Below are 10701 nucleotides of genomic sequence, written 5' to 3'. Positions count from 1 at the left end.
ATCTATATATAGGTGTGGTCTGTTTCCCAGCTATTGTGAGTAGGATGGCAATGAATCGGGATGTGCAAGTACCTCTAGCTGATAAAGAGGTAGACATAGAGTCCTTTGAGCATCCTCAGTGGTGTTGGGTATTGCCAACTTTTCTCAGTGAAATCAGATGTGGGATTTAATAGTTGTTTCTGTGGTAAATAGTGATGTGGAGAATTCTTCCATGGCCTTTTTGGTTATCTTTACATACCTTCATTTGTACAATATCTCTTTACAAATCTGGTCCTTGTTTCACAAAGTACATTCTGGTTTTGTTGTTGAACAATTATTTTATTTTTCAGGTATAATTCTTAGTGTTTTCTAGGTCCAATTCTGTTATCTGATACAGGCTTTCCAAAGCGTTTCTCCTACTCTACAGGTTGCCTGTTTATACGCCTGATTTTTTTTTTATTTCAAAAGCATTTAACTTATACAAAGTCCAAGTTTTTCTATTTTAATTTACATCTTATGCCTTTTTGTATCCTATTCACAAGATTTCCATCTATGTTTTTCTCCTCGAGTTTTATAATTTAAGTTCTTACATTGTGATTCACCTGGAGTTAATTTTGTATAGTGTGGGCAAGGGTGTTAGTTCATATTTTTACATGTGAATATACAACTGCTTTACCACCATTTGAAAAGATTATCTCCTCTCATCTGTCTTGATACTCAACTGACTACACAAACGTGAACTGTCCTGAGCTTTGTCCCATTCTGATGGTCACATGACCGTCTTTATCACAAACTTCGATCACTATGTTTTACTGTAAGTCTTTCATTCAGATACTATGGATTTTTTTTAAAGATTACTCTTGCTTTTCAAGATTATATTAGCTACTAAGTCCATTGCTTTTCAACACTAGGTTTTAGCTCTGCTTAATATCTATTTAAAAGCCTATTAGTTTCCAAAAGAAAGAAACTGAGGCTCTCACATACAGTATCTGGGTGACCGAGCTCAGCTCTAGGGGCATGTGCTAGTGATGGATGGAGTGGCAGGGAACAGGTTTACCTTCTTGCCTGAAATGACTAACAATTGGAGAAAACACCATGGAAGAGCCTCAAGGTGTCAGCCTCTTGGTAGAAGGCAAGCTACAAGCAGGAGGGGCCCTACAGCTGTCCTGGATGGTCTGGAGAGACATTTTTTTTAGTAGACATGCAGGGGCAACCTGGGAAGGGTACATTTTTCTCTCTGTACTGCAGAAATTGGAATGGAAGGGGGTGACTTAGATTCACCAGGTAAGGTGCTAAAGGGGAGAGAGCTGTGTAGCAAAAGGAGTCCAGAGAGCTGCCAAAGTCTCAGTACTGCTGATCACACGGGAGTAAGAATCTTTCTTTTTTTTTTATTTTTAATATTTTTTATTACATATTTTCCTCAATTACATTTCCAATGCTATCCCAAAAGTCCCCCATAGCGCCCCCCACTTCCCTACCCACCCATTCCCATTCTTTTGGCCCTGGCATTCCCCTATATTGGGGCATATAAAGTTTGCAAGTCCAATGGGCCTCTCTTACCAGTGATGGCCAACTAGGCCATCTTTCGATACATATGCAGCTAGAGACAAGAGCTCCGGGGTACTGGTTAGTTCATCATGTTGTTCCAACTATAGGGTTGCAGATCCCTTTAGCTCCTTGGGTACTTTCTCTAGCTTCTCCATTGGGAGCCCTGTGATACATCCAATAGCTACTGTGAGCATCCACTCCTGTGTTTGCTAGGCCCCGGCATCGTCTCACAAGAGACAGCTATATTTGGGTCCTTTCAGCAAAATCTTGCTAGTGTATGCAATGGTGTCAGCGTTTAGAAGCTGATTATGGGATGGATCCCTGGATACGGCAGTCTCTAGATGGTCCATCCTTTCATCACAGCTCGAAACTTTGTCTCTGTAACTCCTTCCATGGGTGTTTTGTTCCCAATTCTAAGAAGGGGCATATTGTCCACATTTTGGTCTTCATTCTTCTTGAGTTTCATTCGTTTAGCAAATTGTATCTTATATCTTGGGTATCCTAAGTTTTGGGCTAATATCCACTTATCAGTGAATACATATTGTGTGAGTTCCTTTGTGATTGTGTTACCTCACTCAAGATGATGCCCTCCAGGTCCATCCATTTGGCTAGGAATTTCATAAATTCATTCTTTTTAATAGCTGAGTAGTACTCAACATTGTACTTGAAGTCCTAGCCAGAGCAATTCGACAACAAAAGGAGATCAAAGGGATACAAATTGGAAAAGATGAAGTCAAAATATCACTTTTTGCAGATGATATGATAGTATATATAAGTGACCCTAAAAATTCCACCAGAGAACTCCTAAACCTGATAAACAGCTTCGGTGAAGTAGCTGGATATAAAATTAACTCAAACAAATCAATGGCCTTTCTCTACACAAAGAATAAACAGGCTGAGAAAGAAATTAGGGAAACAACACCCTTCTCAATAGTCACAAATAATATAAAATATCTTGGCGTGACTCTAACTAAGGAAGTGAAAGATCTGTATAATAAAAACTTCAAGTCTCTGAAGAAAGAAATTATAGAAGATCTCAGAAGATGGAAAGATCTCCCATGCTCATGGATTGGCAGGATCAACATTGTAAAAATGGCTATCTTGCCAAAAGGAATCTACAGATTCAATGCAATCCCCATCAAAATTCCAACTCAATTCTTCAACGAATTAGAAAGTGCAATCTGCAAATTCATCTGGAATAACAAAAAACCTAGGATAGCAAAAACTCTTCTCAAGGATAAAAGAACCTCTGGTGGAATCACCATGCTGGACCTAAAGCTTTACTACGGAGCAATTGTGATAAAAACGGCGTGGTACTGGTATAGTGACAGACAAATAGACCAATAGAATCTTTCAAAGAACTGTAAATAAGACTTACAGAGAGTCAAGTCTCTGTTCTCACTATCTGGAGTGGAAATTCTCATAATCCTAAGGATTTTTGCCTCATAGAGGAGAAATTTTACACTAAACCAGATGATACTCTTTTCAAACCTTAAATCAGACCTGGCAGGATCCAATTGTTTTCAGGTAACAGAACTATACCTTCAAATACGGCTCAAGCATATGTGAAAATATAAAAATAATGTAAAGGACCCAAGAAGGAAAATTTGAAAAAGCTTGGCAAATATTTAAAAATTAAGAAGTGAGCAAAGTAGGACACGTACAACCCATAATGAGGAAAGTCAATCAAACTGACCCAGAAACGACACTGACAATAAAGCTACTGAACAAAAGCCTCATGACTGCGTTCTGAGTAGGCAAAAAAGACTGACCATAATGCAGTATGTGGACAACATTTAAAAATAAAACATACAGGTCAGCTCAGCAGGTAAAGGCACTGTTCCCAAGCCTGATGACCTGCGTTCCATACCTGGAACTCACATGGTGGAAACAGAATTGACTACCACACACAAGTTGTCCTCTGACTGACTCGCTCTCTCTCTCTCTCTCTCTCTCTCTCTCTTACACACACACACACACACACACACACACACACACACCCCAAATAAGTACAAGTGAATACGTGAACCATGTAAGTCAAACAGTTTGCTTTCTTCCAATCTTTTTATTCCCCAGTTTTATCACTCAAGCTTAGCACTCTGTCTTCAATTTCATTTAACTCTCTTTTGCCAAATCTGTTTAGATTTTAAATCTAACCAGTGATTTCTAAATATTTTATTTTTGTCAATCCTAGAAAATTCCTACTTTTTCATTTCCTTGTCCATCTGAGACTTTCATTCACTGAGACTCTGAATTTCACTAAAGACAAAATTATCATCATAGAATAGTCACAGATTCTTGAGCTTTTAACGTGTTTTCTTGGTTCTTTTGTGATTGTTTGGGGGTGGTTAGTTGATTCTTTTTGAGTAAAGATCTTCCTATAGTGATGGTGGCCAGGCTGGCCTTGAATGTTCTCTGGACTCAGACTCCAGAGCAGGACTCACAGACCTATAGCACCACAAGTCATCATCTTAGTTCTCTGCGTATTACGTAATTTTTGGATTTTATCCAAAATTATTTAAATTATAGTAACAATTTTATTGTGAGCATTATAGAAACAATTCTAGATTATGTTTTTTTTCTCCTTTGTTCTTGCAGATTCTTCTTTGACTGTTTTAAAAATCCAACTTCTGGTTCTAGAGTCAGCCTTAGTCTAAGTTCAGATCTCAGTCTCCATTGGTGTTGCTTTGAGTCTTCTGCGTACTCATGATTTGGAAGCCAATCATAGCCACACAGAATCCTCTCCCGGATCCTCTTTAGTGTGTGGAGTAGTCCAGATTCAATTTTTTGGCTCCCTAGGCCAGAATGAAGATAGATTTGGCCACATGCTCTGCTCTTGTATTACTTATTTCCCTTCCTGCAAGTAAGTGGCTGCTCCCCACTAGAGTCTCATTCTCTGCTGCCTCGGGCTTTAAGGTCTTAGGTTTGCTTCCTTCAGTAGAGGGCCACTGCTTCTGTCCGTTGTCTCTTGTAAAAATCCCAAGGCTAGATACTTTATAAAGAAAAGAGGTTTACTTAGCTCTGTAGGGGATCATCAGTCCTACAGATTCCACAGCCTCTCTGGTTGTGTCATAACCTAGAATATGTTATGATTACAGAAGTGCTTGTCTACAGAGATTAGACACCAAGAGTGGAAGCTGGAGCAACTCCAGGGGTTAGGCTCACTCTTTATAACGTCCACCTTTAAAAATCGTGCCTCCAATGACTTAATTATCTTGCACCAAACCCCATCTCTTAAAAGTCTCACAACCTCCCAGCATGACCCAGTACAGACTAGGCTTCCAGGACATGAAGCACTGGAGGACACACTTAAACCATAGTAATGTGTAATCTAACATGACTCTATCCCATTATAACTAGAAACTTGGAAGAGCTGTGAGAGTCTTATTTTTAAAGAGTATAAGAATTGAGAGTATAAGAATTGATACAGATGTACAAGTATTCCAACACACTTCATAAACAGGCCATCCTCCTTGGCTCCACAGAACTAACCATTTTTGTCCTATGTCAGGTTTTCAAACACTAATATATACTTTGAAGTCTCTTTTTTTTTCCTGTTGTCTATAAGTGTGGCACTGACTTACAGTGATTTTATTGCATAATATTTAGTTGTGCGTGTGTGTGTGTGTGTGTGTGTGTGTGTCTATGTGTGTTCATGCACATTCCAGAATGCTCATGGGAAGATCAGAGGACAATCTGCCAGAGCCATTCCCTGATTCCACCATGTACATTATGGAGGTAAAACTCAGGCCACCAGGTCAGGCGGCATCAGGACTTTAACCTAGTGAGCCATCTTGTCTACCCATATGAACATAATCCTAGAAGAAAAATTCTCCATCATGATTATTCTTTATGGTCTTCTAGGTTATTCCTAGAGACTTATTCTTTAACATATATTCTGAGATTCTTTTTGAGGTTTCACAAAATATCTGTATTTAGAAGTTGCATAATATCCATATATTCATTTAAGAAGAGCTGACTTAAAATGAGTTCCCATTTAAGGATGAAAGATAGTTCTAATTTCACTACAGTTTTATACTTGTTATCAAATAGCTCCTGTAGCTTTAAGTGTATACTTTAGTCTAAACATTGTATAATTTTCTTTTTATAAATAATTTCTGCATATTTTGATGGGCTTGTTTCTAGAGCAGTCTAATTTGTTTTTCTATACCTTTCCAAACTTTTGGTTTTTTTTTAATAACAATTTTTAATTGTTTCATGGTTTACAAATAACTTTCAGCAATACAATTGTTAACTTTTCCCTCAGTGTTTACATGGTTTATTTCTTGCTTTGTATTGTTGACTCTTTCTTTCTATTTTATTTTATTTTGTTTTGTTTTATTTTATTTTAAGATAGAGTTTCATTCTGGTTTCAAACATGTTATATAGTCAAAAATGGCCTTGAACTCTGCCTCCCAAGTACAGGGATCACAAGCCTCAAGTCCAGTTGTATGCTCACTCAATATTATGCCCTGGCTGTAATGCTCATTCTTTATCATTTGATTAATTGAAATGTGTTTATTTGCTGTTTAAATTCACTTTCTACTGTTTATACATTTGAAGCATTACTTATAGTCATAATTATTTTCTCTTATTGCTTTTTTTATTTATAAGTTCAACCGCTATTAAATTTTATCAAAGAGAAAATGGCAGAAATAAAAACAAACAAGAAAAAAATTGTATCAAATATTTTTATATATACTGCTATGACTTTCTTCTTTGACTATTTGATTATTATTAAATAAATCAATAAATACTGATAGGTGACAACACCAGTCTTTCCTTTCATTGCTTTGATATAAAATCCTGAACAAATTGTCAAAGGTCTAAAAATGCTTCTTTATTCATTAGTAACATTTTTAAAGCAAATTTTATACAAAATTATCAAGAATTGGGATTAAAATTGCACTGACTTTATAAATTGAATGTGAAAGTTTGCATTTTTCCATGGCTTGAAATGTCTAACAAGCACTATGATACTTTATTCTTGGGGCTAGAGAGATGTCTCCGATAGAGATTAAGATTTGGATCCCAGCAGCCATGTAACAGGAGGGGTGTCTTATACATACTTGTAGCTTCCAAAGAGGGCAGAGACAAGACACTCAGTGAGGCTTGTTAGCTTTGACTAGCTCAGGGAAAGACACTGCCTACAAGGAATAGTGATAGAAGACCTCCTCTGGCTAGTGCGGGCATAGACACCCTCACACACATGCAATTACATGCTCACAGACACATAGACACAGAATGAATAAATAATTTTTAAAAGATATTTATCCTCTAGGAAATAAACTCATTTCAGCCATACTAAGCTTACCAGGATAGAATATGAAGTAAAATTTTAGATTCTCTTACAGTCTTTGTTCAACTAACTGTTCCAACTCCTGAGTTATATTTAGTAACTTTATTTTTCTAAAAATTCCCTATTTCCTTAAGGCTCTGAATCTGAATGTCATAGTTACACACAATTCTTATTTGCAATTTTTCAAATGGATATAGCCTCTCGCTCATAGCAAATGTTGCCTATTTTTGTTCTTTATTGCCTTAATTAGGCTTGAAAGCTACGGTGTTTTTTCAAAGGAGCCAATTTCTCCAATTACCTTTTTTCACTTTCTGTTTCACTATTTCAATTTTCATCCCATTAATTCCCTCTTCTTAGTTACTTAGTTTATGTGGTTACTTTTCTTAATTTTAAATGCTGAGTGCTTTGCTTTTGAAGTGTTTTCGTCTTTTTTTTCCTTTAACAATTAATGATTTTCTCCATGACTAACTCCAGTTTTTATGAAAACACAGAAAAGAAATGCCTTTTACAATTGAATGCCATAAACAGTTGATTGCAGTTACCAGGTCAAGCACATGTGATTAAGTTCCTTCGCATATTTCTATTTTTCTTTTAAAGGCCATAGCAGAGGCCTGAGTGCCCAGCTTAGAGTTTCTAGGGACCCTAGGAGCTGCAGGTGCTCTGGGGGAAGTTCTAAGAGGCAGTCAGACATAGAGCTGAGACTGCAATACCAGGAACAGGTAAGCCATTCTACATCATCTGCTGAACTCCCCTCATCTGGAGGGCTCCTCCTGCCCCTCTCTTTCTTCCTGTTTGGCTTGTCTTTTTGAAGAATTCTCCTGCCATTAGACCCGTTGCGGTAGAGTCCCATTTAACTACACCTTTAGCCCCCTTTTCGGTTCAGCACCACTTCCTCCGGATCTCCCCTTTCAGAGCCCTTGGCCCCCAAGTCCCTAGGGCTTTTCCACAATGGCCTCTTTTCTAGGTTGCTTCCTTAACTTCCATAGTTCTGCCCTCAAGCCTGACCTCCTCCAATCACAGCAGTATTTCTCCAAACTCCCACTGTTGCCTCTATTCCTGGAGACAGGCCTCCAATCACCTGCTCTTCTTGCTTGCACTTACTTGCCGGCACATCTATTGAAACCTACTTCTACAGAAGACCCGCTTAAACAGCTAGCCTTGTGGGACCGAGCAACTACTAGATCCTTGAACTTCCAGTTTACAGCAGCCCATTGTTGGGTTAGTCGGACTACAGACTGGTTCAGATGATGAAGAAGAACAGAAAGTGCCTCCACCCCCAGAGCTTCTAAGCCCCTTCCTCCAACTCCTGCTCCTGATGAGTATCTTGTATCCCCCCCCCCCATCACTGGGAAGAAGATTCTTGCCAGCAAAATGCAAGAACACATTTGCATTGGGCTTCTTGGCCCCCACTGGCTGGAGCAGCAGGATTGCTCCATAACAGAGTGATGATGAGGGTTACACACCAAGTCTGGATATTGAGAGCAGTTTAAAGACAGTTTGGGAGAGAAGAGACAGCCATTGGTAAGAAGATTGGTGAACAGGAGATCTGGAAGCCAGAGGAAAATGTGACTTGGGATGGCCTTTCGGGCAGCATGGCCCTGACCCAGCAGGCTGCCCTGACCAACATCACCCTCCAGGAGCAGATCCAGCAAGAAGACTGGCCCTAGCAAGCCCAATGAAATCCCTCAGCAGCCACCACCTTCATGGTTAGCCACCAATATCCCCAGCTCAGCAACCCCCATTGCATCAGTGCCCTGGCCACCTGCAATGCCACCTCTGGTCCCTACCACTGTTGTAGCTACAGTACCTGCCATGCCTCCCCCACCTATGGTATCTGTGGTCTGGCTGCCCCCAGGCTCAGTGATCATCTCTATGCCACCCAACATCCTCATGCCCAGGATCAACATGGTGCCTATGCCTCCTGCAGCACCTCCCATCCTGGCCCCCCACCTATGATTGTGCCAACAGCCTTTGTGCCTGCCCCCACCTATGGTTCTGGTACCAAACCAAGCTCCAATGTCTCCTGTACACCCCCTACCTCCTATGGAAGATGAGCCAAGAAACTAAAGACCAAGGACAGCTTAATGCCTGAGGAAGAGTTCCTGCATAAGATGGAATGGAAGCTGAGTGGGCAGGGTCTGGTCTTCATTCTCCCATTCACAGACCAGGTCTCTGCCATCAAAGTGAAGATTCATAAGCCACAGGCATGCCTGCAGGGAAACAAAAACTATAGTATGAAGGCATCTTCATCAAGGATTCCAACTCCCTGGCTTACTACAACATGGCCATGGCCAGTGGTGCTGTCATCCACTTCACCCTCAAGAAGAGAGGCAGTCAGAAGAAGTAGCAAGAGATACCTGCAATTGGACTCCTGCCATTGTACATCTTTCCACCGCCAATTCCAGGAGTTTCCCTGGGACCTCAGGCACAGCCTGGACATTTGATTCCCTCTAAGCCACTCCATAGAATGAATTTCTTATTTAGATTCTGGATTGGAGGTCCTTCAAGGAAGCTCATTGAAAATTGAAAACCCAGGATTGTCTCACAGGACAGTTTCATAATGCCAAACGATGCTTGGCTGATAGAATATGGATACTATTATTCATCATTTTGTATCATGTCTTGGTTTCTAATAAACCTGTTGAATCCAGGCATAGGACATGCATGCCTGTAATCCCAGGACTTGGGAGGTGCATGCAGAAGAGTTAAATGTTCAAAGCTAATCTCAGCTGTACAGCTTGAGGTCAGCCTGGACCATGTACTGTGATATACTATGTTTAAAAAAATTATAATTAAATTAAAGCCATTAAACATAAAATAAATCTTTTAAAAAACATCACTACAGGTACATGCAGTTTTAATTTAAAGCTCTAATCCAATTTAATTCAGCGTTAGTAGAGAAAATGAAATGAAATTAAGAGATTTGTTTAAAAAATTAAAACAAACAAAGAAAGCAGAGCGAGTCCTGGGGACTAAGCTAGTCAGCAGCATCCCTCCATAGACTCTGCCTCCGCTCCTGGCTTCAGGTTCCTGCCGGAGTTCCTGCCTTGGCTCCCCCTGAGGACGGACTGTGAGCTACAAGTGTGGAATGAAATAAAGCTTCTCTGCCCCAAGTTCCCTTTGATCAGTGATTTATCACAGCAACAGGTAACAAACTAGGATAATGTTTTAAACAAATATAGAAAAAATTTGAACCGACTGAAAGTTTAAATTTTACATTCAAAATTTGCTTGCAGAATGTACCAAAAATCTATGCCTAGGGAGAAAAATGGTAATTTCAAATGCTTATTAACAGAAGGAGAATGGCCTAGACATTTTTATTTGCATTTTTATTAGATATTTTCTTCATTTACATTTCAAATGCTATCCCGAAAGTCCCCTATACCCTCCCCCCGACCCTGCTCCCCAACCCAACCACTCCTACTTCCTGGCCCTGGCATTCCCCTGTACTGGGGTATATAATCTTCACAAGACCAAGGGCCTTTAATACCACTGATGGCTGACTAGGCCATCCTCTGCTACATATGCAACTAGAGATACAAGCTGGGAGGGGAGGGGGTACTGGTTAGTTCCTATTGTTGTTCCTCCTATAGAGTTGCAGATCCCTTTAGGTCCTTGGTTACTTTATCTAGCTCCTCCATTGGGGGTCCTGTGTTCCATCCAATAGATGACTGTGAGCATTCACTTCTGTATTTGCCAGGCACTGGCATAGCCTCAAAAGAGATAGCTATGTCAGGGTTCTGTCAGAAAAATCTTGCTGGTAAATGCAATAATGTCTGGGTTTGGTGGTAGTTTATTGGATGGATCCCTGGGTGAGGCAATCTCTGGATGGTCCTTCCTTCTGTCTCAGCTCTGAACTTTGTGTCTGTAACTCC

At 39.9% G+C, this 10701-nt stretch overlaps 1 pseudogene across 1 annotated transcript; it reads left to right on the top strand.

The window, feature by feature from the left end:
• Window positions 1-752: 752 nt before the first annotated feature.
• On the top strand, window positions 753-9173 carry LOC110300873 (annotated as a pseudogene). The gene is made up of 2 exons (XR_002378641.1): window positions 753-793; window positions 8107-9173. The product of XR_002378641.1 is annotated as a splicing factor 3A subunit 1-like (transcript).
• The last annotated feature ends 1528 nt before the right edge of the window (window positions 9174-10701 follow it).

The sequence above is a fragment of the Mus caroli genome, chromosome 8 (assembly GCF_900094665.2).
Source record: "Mus caroli chromosome 8, CAROLI_EIJ_v1.1, whole genome shotgun sequence".
NCBI classification, from domain to species: Eukaryota; Metazoa; Chordata; class Mammalia; order Rodentia; family Muridae; genus Mus; species Mus caroli.
This window is presented reverse-complemented; position numbering and strand designations above follow the sequence as displayed.